Consider the following 13,305-nt stretch of genomic DNA (forward strand, 5'->3'; position numbering starts at 1 on the left):
CAAAGAAGGACCCGAGAAGAGGAGGATCTGGGCTGCTCTGTGCAAATCCAACTGCATAGAGGAGGTAAGAATAACATGTTTGTTATTTTTATTGAAATTTACAATTACTTTAATTAAATTTTTTTTTTGGGGGAATTTAATTGAAATCTACAGTGATGCTACAGCTACTTTTCTAAGGTAATACCATGGTCTGCAAAAGTGTTTATTGCACACAAAGTGGATTTACTGAATGTCCTGCGAGGCTCTTGAGGAATACTGCATATTTAACCACTTAAGCCCCGGAAGATTTTACCCCCATTCCGACCAGGGGGTATTTTGGGATTTGGCACTGCATGACTTTAAGGGACAATTGCGCGGTCATGCGACGGTGTACCTAAACGAATTTGACGTCCTTTTTTTCCCCACAAACAGAGCTTTCTTTTGGTGGTATTTGATCACCTGTGCGATTTTTTGATCATGCGCTATAAACAAAAAAAGAACGAAAATTTTGCAAAATAACAATATTTTTCACATTTTTTTTATATGAAATTCCCCTCAAAAAAATGTAAAAATCAAAATTTTTAACATTTTTGGCCAATTTGTTTTCTGCTACCTATGCTTGGTAAAAAAAAATCACAATAAGCATATTTTGATTGGTTTGCGCAAAAGTTATTGCGTTTACTAAGGGAAAGATTTTTGTCATTTTTGTTGTTTTTTTTTTTTTTTAACGAGTAATGGCGGCGATCTGCGATTTTTTTTTTTGCGGTACTGCGACATTGCGGCGGACAGATCGGACCCTTGACTGACATTTTTGACACTTTTGGGGGTACCAGTGACATTACTGCAGTAATCAGTGCTATAAATATGCACTGTTACTGTAAAAATGACACTGGCAGGGAAGGGGTTAACTTTATTGGGGAAGGAGGGGTTAAGTATGTCCCTAGGGGCGTGTTTCTAACTGTGATTGGATGTGGCTACTGGTGTAAGAACAGAGATCAACGGTCCTACATATTAGAACCGTGTGATCTCCATTCTTACACAGGGGAGAATGACAGGCGGCTTTGTTTACATTAGCCGCCTGCCTTTCTCCCTTCACGAGGCACGATCGCGAGTGACCGGCGGACATCGGGTCCACCGGTCACACGCACTGACTTCTTAGGGAACGAGCCGGGGCGGGCGCGCGCCTCCGCGGTCGCGCGCTCGCCCGCTATTGGCTCACAAGCCGGTGACAGGCTAGTGACGTACTGGTACGTCACTTTGCCTGGCCGGGACTGACCGCCGCAGTATATGTACTTGCGGCGGTCGGCAACTGGTTAAAAAGTTTTGTGCACAGAATTCAGGTGAACACGTTTCAACTGCTAAGGCATGTACCGCATGATCCTTTGAGTAATATGGGAAGATAAAGGGCAATGTAGATGCTGGTTTGGAGTGCGCTTACTGGAAAAGAGGTCATGACCTATGGTCTGGGGCCTGTACTGTACATTCAAAGCATATGTCAAGGCAAAATGAAATAAAGTAATACATCACAGTTTTATATCCACATTTCCCTGTGTTTTATCCCTTTAAAGTCCTGCTAAACTGTAAAATCAGTCTGTATATGCAGTAAAGCATGCTTGTTATACTCACTGTGAAACCTAAGGCGTTAATCCTCTGCATTTTGTAAAAAAGGCTGTTTGAGGTTGGCTTCTCTGATCCTCCTCTTCTTCCACTGTCCCCTAATAATTTCCCGATAACACAGAGTCTATGGAGTCAGGCTGCACATGCTGAGTTTGGTGTGTATTGCTAGAGAGGTTTTTTTTATTTTTTCTTGGGAGAGTGCATGTGATCAGCACAGAGCCAATCAGCACTGTCCACACCAAGAGTCAGGATCATGCAGCCTCATAGGACAATCAGGGGAGAATGAAAACTCCTCCTACAAGCTTTAACCAGTGCTTGGCTGGACACTGATAGAAGGCCACAAGACTGCTATATACTGCTGATGGGAAAAGGTCTTTAGCAGGTTATATAAAAATCAAAAATACCCCCAGGGGTTTTATTTGCGGCATTTATTTTGCTAACAAAACAAATTCAAATGTGTAAAAAAAAAGTTTTTTATTATATGATTATTAAAATCCACAAAGGTTTTTAAAATATGAGCTCTGGTTACATAGGCTTACATCATAAGCCATTAGTTATAAAATAGGCAGGTATACTCAAAGCAAGTTTTGCACTAGATGATCCTGCCCCGGATAAGCACCCCAACGCGTTTTGACTAACCAAGTCATAATCTCCTTCAGGGGGAATTGCATTATCTGAATGAAAAAAACATGTTGCACCTTATCAATACTTAATGTCGCATAACATTTTGAACTATCCATGAGTCCCCGTTCACACTAAGGCGACCTGTGAGGCGACCTGGTCGCCTCACAGGTCGCCGTAGGTCGCCTTCCATAGAGAAGCTGCGGACCCGTTCTAATAGGAGCGACACAAGTCGCTCCGACTTAGAAAAAGGGTCCGGAGCTTCTTTGGGGCGACCCGGAGGCGACCGCCATAGACTTCAATGTTATGAAGTCCGTGGCGGCCGCTCCGAGGTCGCGGCGCGCTGCTCGCACCGCGACCTCGGAGGTCGCCCCCCCAAGTCGGATCGCCCCAGTGTGAACGGGGCCTAAATGACATTATGTATTGATAAGGTGCAGCATGTTTTTTTACAACCAGAGTACTGGCTTTACAACAAATCAGGAGGCCTGGCAGGAGCTCCTGTGACCATACGCCAAGCTCCCTGACTAGTTGGAAAGCCAGTATCAATGCCAGTACCAGTTCCAAGTTGTTCGAACCTGTATTTAAAGAATATGTAAACCAAACATTTCATATGTCTGATAGGTTCCTGCTGTATCATGTACTTGTATGGAAAAGTCTCCTGTTCTCTTTGTATTTCTTCCTTTGTGTGAAATCCCTGCCAGTCCTTCTGCTTTCCTATTAAAAACTGACCACACTAGGCATGAGAAAGCGGTGTTTTCAGTTCTATAGCTATGCTGGGAACTCAGCCTGCTTTCCTCCAATAATTATACTTACTGTATCCTAACTAGTCCCCCCCCCCTCCTCCACACACACACACACACAGCCATTCACTGGGAAGATCTGTGTCCTGCTGTTTCTCCTTCCCTTATGCAGCAGAGAACAGAGGGATCACTTATAAAAGAGGGGGGGGGGGAAGTATTTATGTTTTTTTGTTTTTTTATATCTTTACACAGATGTTTTGCCTTTCATTTCTATTTAAAACTGAATGGGTTGTTTTACAAGGTGAGAGTTTAAAATCCCTTTAAAGAGGAAGTAAACCGTCCTCTGACATTTGTACCTATAGGTAAGGCTATGATAAGGCTTACCTATAGGTACTGTAAATATCTCCTAAACATGTACCGTTTAGGAGATATTTACCTTATATGCAGCCAGTGACTTCACTGGCGCATGCGCTCTGAAGGAACGGCCGCTGGTCCCGTTCCTTCAGAGTCCCGTGCTGTGACCATCGGCTCCCGCGCGTGTGCGCGGGAGTGACGTCACCGCGGCTCCGGCCAATCAGATGGCCGGATGCCGCGATCCCGGAAGACGGGCGACTGGACATGTCGCCCATTATACAGGTAAGTGGGTGGCACGGCGGGGGCTCGTTCTAAGGTAAGTATTGCATAATGAGCTAGTATGCGATGCATACTAGCTCATTATGTCTTTCTCTTTCAGGTTACAAAAAAAAAAAATATATGGGTTTACAACCTCTTTAAGTTCATGCAGATGCAGTGCAGGTATTATTACTGCAACATCTGACCTTTTATAACTGCCTAGCCCAGTGGTTCTTAACCTTGTTGGAGGTACTGAACCCCTCCAGTTTCATTTTAGCGCATTCACCGAACCCTTCTTAATTGGAAAAATAAAATATGATTTTTTCAAATTCAAAACATAGGTATATATTATTTTAGGTATATATTTATACATAGGTGCACAAAATGAACAAAACCATTAAGAACAAAGAACAAAATCATTAAAACATGATTTTCACACAAAAACATAATAATGAATATTTACTGCAAATTAGTGTGACTTCTGCTGTTGTCTTTCAGAGACCAGTTCAGAAATGCCCGGCTTTATCTTGGCAAGTGCCACTCTCATGTCATTTTCGCAAAACAAAGTCTGTTCCTTTTCTTTGTTTTTATGTCCAGCATCCCCCCTTACAGCAGGCCAGGGTGAGGTGAGGTCCCGTCCCCCATATAGATCACCCCCTTTACAGTGGGCCAGGGTGAGGGGGATCTATATGGGGGACCCCAGACCTCACCTCACCTCACCCTGGCCTGCTGTAAGGGGGAGATCTATATGGGGGATGGGACCTCTCCTCACCCTGGCCTGCTGTAAGGGGGGATCTATGTGGGGGACCTCTCCTCACCCTGGCCTGCTGTAAGGGGGGATCTATATGGGGGACGGGACCTCACCTCACCCTGGCCTGCTGTAAGGGGGGATCTATATGGGGGACCTCTCCTCACCCTGGCCTGCTGTAAGGGGGGATCTATTTGGGGGACCTCTCCTCACCCTGGCCTGCTGTAAGGGGGGATCTATATGGGGGACCTCTCCTCACCCTGGCCTGCTGTAAGGGGGGATCTATATGGGGGACCTCTCCTCACCCCGGCCTGCTGTAAGGGGGGATCTATATGGGGGACCTCGGACCTCACCCTGGCGTGCTGTAAGGGGGGATCTATTTGGGGGACCTCTCCTCACCCCGGCCTGCTGTAAGGGGGGATCTATATGGGGGACCTCTCCTCACCCTGGCCTGCTGTAAGGGGGGGATCTATATGGGGGACCTCTCCTCACCCTGGCCTGCTGTAAGGGGGGATCTATATGGGGGACCTGGTCCTCCATATAGATCCCCCCTTACAGCAGGCCAGGGTGAGGTTCCTCCATATAGATCCCAGGTCCCCCTTATAGCAGGCCAGGGTGAGGTGAGGTCCCACCCCCCATATAGATCTCCCCCCTTACAGCAGGACAGGGTGAGGTGAGGTCCGGACCCTGGCCTGCTGTAGGAGGGGATCTATATGGGGGACCCCAGAGTCCCCCATATAGATCCCCCTTACTATAGATCCCCCCCCCTTCTATATAGATATAGATCCCCCTTACAGCAGGCCAGGGTGAGGTGAGGTGAGGTCCCGTCCCACATTTAGATCTCCCCCCTTACAGCAGGCCAGGTTCCCCATAAAATAGATCCCCTTTACATAGTCTTCTCAGTGTTCTCACACAATCAGTCAGACAGTCAGTCACTAGACTAGTACAGCCAGTACTACTCCAGTCCTACCTTTTTTTCACCTGTGTCCCGACTTCCGATCACTAGGTTTTCCTCCTGCAGGCTGCAGCACCACTGTCACCACTGGCTCTCTGGCCTCTCAGCTGCCGGCTTCTTCTGCTGCTGTGGCTGCCTGGCCTGGTGGTTCTCTCCCACGCTGCGCTGGGCGGCCGCTGCACGGGTTAGTCCCTCCCCCAGACAGTCCCTCTCCGCACCGCACGCCTGGCCTGTCTCCCCCCCCCCCACCACTCCACAGTGGGCGACGCCGGCTCCGGCTGGATCGGATTCGGCCGGGAGCCGAGCTGCACAGCCAGCAGTGAGAGTGAGCCAGGGGCAGAGAGAGCTGCGAGTGTGAGCAGACTCAGCGGGCGGCGGCGGCCGGCCTATCATGACAGAGTGAGTGACATGACACTGCGGATCGGATGCGCCCTCCCCAGATGTTGCGCCCGGTGCAGCCGGCCCCCCCTGCACCCCCCACGCTACGCCACTGGATGTTATGTATTTCTATGATGACGGCGCGGAGCGGGAGCGGAAGGACATGCCCGAAACTGGAGAAATATTCCCTGACAGCGATGTGGTACTAGCGGAGGGTGTGCCGAACCCTCGAGAATGAACCACTGAACCCCTGGGGTTCGATCGAACCCAGGTTAAGAACCACTGGCCTAGCCTTTAGATTGTCACAAATGGGGTTTATTCACTAAATTGGCGATTATAGACAAATGTCTATATATACAGTGTATTTATATATATATACAGTATATAAACACACACTTACTCGTGTGTTTGAACTTTGGGGTTCATACTCTATTGCAATAGGCTACGCACACCTAAAAAAATAACAGGTTGGTGTAAAGAAATATTTTGCTACACAGTGCATTCTAAACCCTGAATGGCTGAAGAGCGCCCCCCCCCCCCATGCTTTGCATGTGGCCTGGTATGGTTCAGGAGAGGCACACTGCTCGTCCCCCCCTTTTCCTGGTCTTCCAGGCTGCATGATTTTGGGGGGGGGGGGGGCACGTCAATTTTGGCGTGGTGTTCCCCTTATAATCCACACCAGACCCAAAGGGCTGTTTTTCTTTTGTTTTTTGTTGTTGGTTTTTTTTTTACAATTTTGTATCACCAGCAATGGCTTGCAGCCGGGAAAATCAATTTAAATGTCATATTTTTTTCATTATATATGTCAGTTTCGCTGCAGCAGGTTCTATACACTGTACAGATGCGTCACTTTACAGGCAGACTAAGGGGACCCCCCAGGCACTATATTTAAAGGAATTTTTCATTTTTTATTGTTTCACTTTAGGCCTCATTATAATCACTGCTCCTGTAAAAACGATATTTAAAAAAAAAAATGCTTTTGTATTGATACATAAATCCTATATAATAATACATGTCCCCCAGGGCAGTACCCGGACCCCCATATCCCTTTTATGGCCAATAACTTGCATATAAGTCTTCAAAATAGGCACTTTTGATTTTTCAAGTTCAGGTCCCATAGACTTTAATAGAGTTTGCCGCTCGGGTCCAAACTTTTTCCATGTTTGGGAGTTCTAGTGCGATCCGAACCAGGGGGCGTTCGACCCACCACTATTGACAAGCCACTGATGACCAGATATGTTTTTGCAAAAGGTAGACAGTCTGCTTGGATCTAAAGAGCAACTGCTGGACAGAGATGTGCATGATGGAAAAATGTATTTAGATTTATTTGTTAAGTTAATTATTTTATATCTTCTTTCAGTGTCTTTTTATTTCAATGTTTAACAATACAAATCATAAAAGTACAATAGAAACATAAATCTTTGTATTCAGAAATGCAATATGCAGTTGAATTTGTAAAACAACATGCATTGTAGAAGTGCAGCAAAGTTCAGAAACGATTGAGAGAGAAGCGAAAGGTATTAAGACCTTACATTCCCAGAGGGTAAGGATGAACTTTCCTCCTCTTTAGATTCTGTTAAACAAGGGACCTTATCATGTCTCATTATGGTCAGAATCTCTCGTTCAAGTAATTTGTTTCTGATGCCTTATTAACCTCTTGGGAAGTATAAAAATCCAACTTCTGTAGATAAAAACTATAATGAAACATTCTGTGTTCCTACTTTTCAAGACACTTAAGGTTAGACAAGTCTTGTCAGAAGCAGCGATTAAAGTGGAGTTCCACCAATTTTCGTAACTTTAGATCTATGTAATCCCCTTTAAAACGGCTTTTACCAATGGAAACTTTTTTTTTTTTTTTGCTAGTAAATTCCTTAATTTCTGCTTTATTCCTCCTCTCCTCACTTCCGGGTCAGATCGGCGATGATGTCATTCGGCGATTCGCAGTGTGTGCTGGGATGTATTCCATGCCAGGAAATCTCTCAGGAGCTGTACTGAGCCTTGCCTGCCCCACCTCCGCCCCGCCTCCTCTCAGTGAGTTGTACTTTATGCATTGTATTCAGGCCGTTTTCTGCCCCGCCTCCGCCCCGCCTCCTCTCAGTGAGCTCAGTAAGGATATAATGCTTTCAGTCCTCGCTCACTGAGAGGAGGCGGGGCGGAGGCGGGGCAGAGAACGGCCTGAATACAATGCATACAATACAACTCACTGAGAGGAGGCGGGGCGGAGGCGGGGCAGAGAACGGCCTGCATACAATGCATACAGTACAACTCACTGAGAGGAGGCGGGGCAGGCACGACTCAGTACAGCTCAGCTCCTGTGAGATTTCTGGAATGGAATACATCCCAGCACACACTGTGAATCGCCGATCGGACCCGGAAGTGAGGAGAGGAGGAATAAAGCAGAAATTAAGGTATTTACTAGCAAAAAAAAAAAGTTTCCATTGGTAAAAGCCGTTTTAAAGGGGATTACATACATCTATGTAATCCAACCTATTAAAAATGGGTGGAACTCCGCTTTAAGAGAGGTAAAGAAAAGAAAAGGAAAAGAGAGGAAAAAGAAAAGGAGAACAGCCAGTTCCTCCAAGCCTACTTTGTCACATCTTGATTGGGTCCCAATCCAGGAATTAAATAATTACCTATAAAGGAAGCCCATGGTTCCCAGGCATTCTCAATTTTTTGGACCGTGTTAGTAGGCACGCTAATAGGGTTGAGCGGACACCTAGATGTCCGTGTTCGACGGGTTCGGCCGAACTTTAAAAAAAAGTCCGGGTCCGTGTCCCGGACTTTTACCGAACTTTTCCCGGACACCGAACCCCATTGAAGTCAATGGGGACCCGAACTTTAAGGCACTAAAATGGCTCTAAAACACCAAAGGAAAGGGCTAGAGTGCTGCAAATGGCAGCAAAACGTAATGAAGAGCATGGCAAGTGCTCTGCAAACAAATGTGGATAGGGAAATAACTTAAAACAACAAAAAAAACCAGAAAAATAAAACAATGTTCTTCTTCATCTCTGAAGGACGAGGCCCATATGGAGTAGGAGGGAGGTTGAGGTGGTGGTGGATGTGGCGGTGACATAGGCGTGCGCACAGGGTGTGCTGGGTGTGCCTGGGCACACCCTAATCACCTAGGGCACATAGAATTGCCAGTGAGGAGATGGGAAAGATCTCCCTGGGACCTGCTCTGCTCTATTTCTCCTTGCCTACAGGTACATGGCCCCGATACATTACTCTCCCTGCTGGCAAACACATGCATGTGTATTTCAACTTTGGGGTGCACACCTTAATGCAATAGGCTGCGCACACCTATGGGCGGTGTAGGTGGAAGCGGCGGTGGAGGAGGACCAGGGCCGGATTAACAGCATCATGGGCTTGGTGCTGAGGATTTTGAAGGGCCTTAGGGCCGTGCCTTGCCATGCACCCAGAGGAGGAAGGGTGCAGCCATGCATGCCTAATTCAACATGGGATGCTGTCTCTGAAGCCCATAAACACATCCATGCATCGCCAACTGTCCCTCCTTGTCCGGCCTTCACGCTGTGTGGGGAGGTTCTGAGGGTGCTGCCTGGGGAAGCGAGCATAGAAGCCAGACTTCTGTGTTTACAAGTGACAGAAGAGCGGTAACAGTGAATATGGCCAACCCGGGGCCTATATAAAAGGTAGGGGCCTGGAGCTGCAGCTCCAATAGACCCTACATTAATCTGGCCCTGAGGAGGAGGACGAGGTAGCCAACACTGCTTCTTTTCACAAATTTTAAATGAGGGTACACCCCAAAAGAGTGAGAAAGAGCAAAAATGGAACAATGGGTGGGTAAGGTCGGTATCCATTGCTATTCTGCATAAGGTACGGAAAAGTCCCGTGGGATCCATGCCTGGTTCATTTTAATGAACGTGAGCTTGTCCACATTGTCTCTGGACAGGCGGCTGCGCTTGTCTGTTATAACGCCCCCAGCCGTGCTAAATACCCGTTCAGATAATACACTGGCTGCAGGGCACGCCAGCACCTCCAAGGCGTAAAGGGCAAGCTCAGGCCATGTGCCCAATTTGGAGACCCAGAAGTTGAAGGGGGCAGACCCGTCATTCACTACATGTAGGCGTGTGCACACATACTGCTCCACCATGTTGGTAAAATGCTGCCTCCTGCTAAGACGTTCCATCTGAGCTGCTGGTGCTGCTGTTTGTTGTGGCGTGCTGACAAAGCTTTTCCACATTTCGGCCATGCTAACCCTGCCTTCTGAGGTGCTGGCGGTGCCCTGGTTGCGTTGGCGACCTCCTCCTCCTCCTCCTCTGCCTTGTGCTTCCACTGTGGCCCCGCTGTCAGATGGGAATGCCAGCAGCATGGCGTCTACCAGCGTGCGCTTGTACTCGCGCATCTTGCGATCGCGCTCCAGTGAGTGAATTAAGGACGGTACGTTGTCCTTGTAACGGGGATCCAGCAGCGTGGCCACCCAGTAATCAGCACAAGTTAGAATGTGGGCAACTCGGCGGTCGTTGTGGAGACACTGCAGCATGTAATCGCTCATGTGTGCCAGGCTGCCCAGAGGCAACGAAAGGCTGTCCTCTGTGGGAGGTGTATGGTCCGTGTCCTCTGTATCCCCCCAGCCACGCACCAGTGATGGCCATGAGCTGGCCTGGGTGCCACCCTGCTGTGAACATGGTTCCATCTCCTCCTCCAGCTCCTCCTCCTCCTCATCCTCCTCATCCTCCAGAACTGTGCCCCTGCTGGACAATTGCGTCCCTGGCGTTTGCGTGTGCAGGAACCCACCCTCGGAGCCCCTTGCGAATGACTGCCCTGAAAGCCTTGGAAATGTTACCTCTTCATCCTCCTCCTCCTCCTCATCCTGTGCCACATCCTCTTCCATCATCGCCCGAATTGTTTTTTCAAGGAGGCATAGAAGTGGGATAGTTAAGCTGAGAACGGCGTCATTGCCACTGGCCATGTTGGTGGAGTACTCAAAACAGCGCAACAAGGCACACAGGTCTCGCATGGAGGCCCAGTTATTGGTGGTGAAGTGGTGCTGTTCCGCAGAGCGACTCACGCGTGCGTGCTGCAGCTGAAACTCCACTATGGCCTGCTGCTGCTCGCACAGTCTTTCCAGCATGTGCAAGGTGGAGTTCCACCTTGTGGGCACGTCACATATGAGGCGGTGAGCGGGAAGGCCGAAGTTACGCTGCAGCGCTGCCAGGCGAGCAGCAGCAGGGTGAGAACGCCGAAAGTGCGCACAAACGGCCCGCACTTTCTGCAGCAGCTCTGACATATCGGGGTAGTTTTTAAGGAACCTCTGCACCACCAAATTCAGCACATGCGCCAGGCAAGGGATGTGCGTCAAACCGGCTAGGCCCAGAGCTGCTATGAGATTTCGCCCGTTATCGCACACCACCAGGCCGGGCTTGAGGCTCGCTGGCAGCAACCACTCATTTGTCTGCTGTTCCATGCTCCTCCACAACTCCTGCGCGGTGTGTGGTTTGTCCCCCAAACAGGCAAGTTGTAAAACTGCCTGCTGTCGTTTACCCCTGGCCGTGCTGAAGTTGGTGGTGAAGGTGTTACGCTGTCCGGATGAGGAGGCGGTAGAGGATGAGGAAGCGGAGTAGGAGGAGTTAGGAACAGGAGGCAAACTGAAGCGCCCTGCAATCCTCGGTGGTGGAAGGACATGCGCCAAATTGCTATCCGCCTCAGGCCCATCCGCCACTGCATTTACCCAGTGTGCCGTTAGGGAGATATAACGCCCCTGACCGTGCTTACTGGTCCACGTATCCGTAGTTAGGTGGACCTTGGCACAGATGGCGTTGCGCAGTGCACACCTGATTTTTTCCCCCACTTGGTTGTGCAGGGAAGGGATGGCTTGCCTGGAAAAGTAGTGGCGGCTGGGCACGACGTACTGTGGGACAGCCACCGACATAAGGTTTTTAAAACTGTGCGTCTCCACCAGACGGAATGACAGCATTTCAAAGGCCAATAATTTTGAAATGCTGGCATTCAGGGCCAGGGATCGCGGGTGGGTAGGGGGGTACTTCCTCTTCCTCTCAAGTGTTTGGGAGATGGAAAGCTGAACGCTTCCACGGGACATTGTGGAGATGGTTGTTGGTGACCCAGGTGGTGGTGTTGCTGACAGATCGTCTGTTTGCGGGGTGGCAGGTGCCGGTATCACTACAGATGTGGCTGGAGCGGCCGAGACTGCAGCAGAAGAGGAAGCAGGATGAGCCAGAGACGTTTCTTGGTTTTGAAGGTGTGTACTCCACTGCAGCTCGTGCTTTGCACTTAGATGCCTGATCATGCAGGTTGTGCTCAGGTTGAGAAGGTTCATGCCTCGCTTCAAGCTCTGATTGCACAGGGTGCAAACCACTCGTGTCCTGTCATCAGCACATTTTCTAAAGAACTTCCACGCTAGAGAACTCCTTTGAGCTGACTTTGGTGCGCTCGTTCCCTTGCTGCGTTGGGCAGTAGCGGGCGTAGTGTCTAGGGCACGGCCGCTCCGCTTCTGCACCCTGCTCCCTCTTCTGCTGTGCTGGTGGCTCTGTGCGACCACCGCCTCTTCCTCCAAACTACTCAGTTCACCTGCATGACGTTCATTCCATGTGGGGTCGAGGACCTCATCGTCCTCCACATCATCTTCCACCCAGTCTTCACCCCTGCCCTCCTTGTCGGTCTCCACAATGCTGAACGCCGCAGCAGTTGGCACCTGCGTTTCGTCATCATCGGAGACGTGCTGCGATGATCCTTGCATGTACTCATCTTGAGGAATAAGTGGTTGGGCATCGCTGCACTCAATCTCTTCCACTTCTGGGGCAGGGCTAGGTGGATGGCCCTGGGAAACCCTGCTGACAGAGTCCTCAAAAAGAATAAGAGACTGCTGTATGGCTTGGGGCTCAGACTGCTGGCCTGATTTGCAAGGGGGTGAGGTGAAAGACGGTTGGACATTGGCTGCAGGTGCCAACTCTGACCTTTCTGCAGTAGACTGGGTGGGAGACAATGTGAAGGAACTGGAGGCACTGTCAGCAGCAAACCAATCTACTATCGCCTCAACTTGTTCTGGCCTCATCACTTCTAGGGGCGTTTGATGCCCTACCAAATACTGATGCAGGTTCTGTCGCCTACTCACACTTGAGGAAGGTGTTTCACTTGTGCGTGTAGCTGGCACAGATCGACCATGTCCTCTCCTTGCAACAGGAGCTCTACCAGCAGCACCACGACCCAGGCCACGGCCCTTATTTGACGGTCTCCTCATATTTCTGTAATTTAAGATCTTGCCCTAGAAAGGTTTTTATTGAATAGCGGAATAGAAAATATGATCCAAAAAAAGTGTATGTATATCACACGTACACAACCACACTAGGCCCCAATTACTATTGTTTGTACCCCTAAAAGGCTAGATGAGGAGTAGGGGGAGTATGGAACAGGCAGCACCCTCAAACCTTCAGAAGTATGAGATGAACCCCAACAACTTGGAAAGGTGGATCTCTCTCACACGTACCGACACAGACTATCCCGCAATTCAATTGATCCTCAAAGGTTTTTATTGAATAGCGGAATAGGAAATATGATCAAAAAAAGTGTATGTATCTCGCACGTACACAACCACACTAGGCCCCAATTACTATTGTTTGTACCCCTAAAAGGCTAGATGAGGAGTAGGGGGGGTATGGAACAGGCAGCACCCTCAAACC

The sequence above is a fragment of the Pelophylax lessonae genome (assembly GCF_965119305.1).
Source record: "Pelophylax lessonae genome assembly, chromosome: 7".
Classification (NCBI taxonomy): Eukaryota; Metazoa; Chordata; class Amphibia; order Anura; family Ranidae; genus Pelophylax; species Pelophylax lessonae.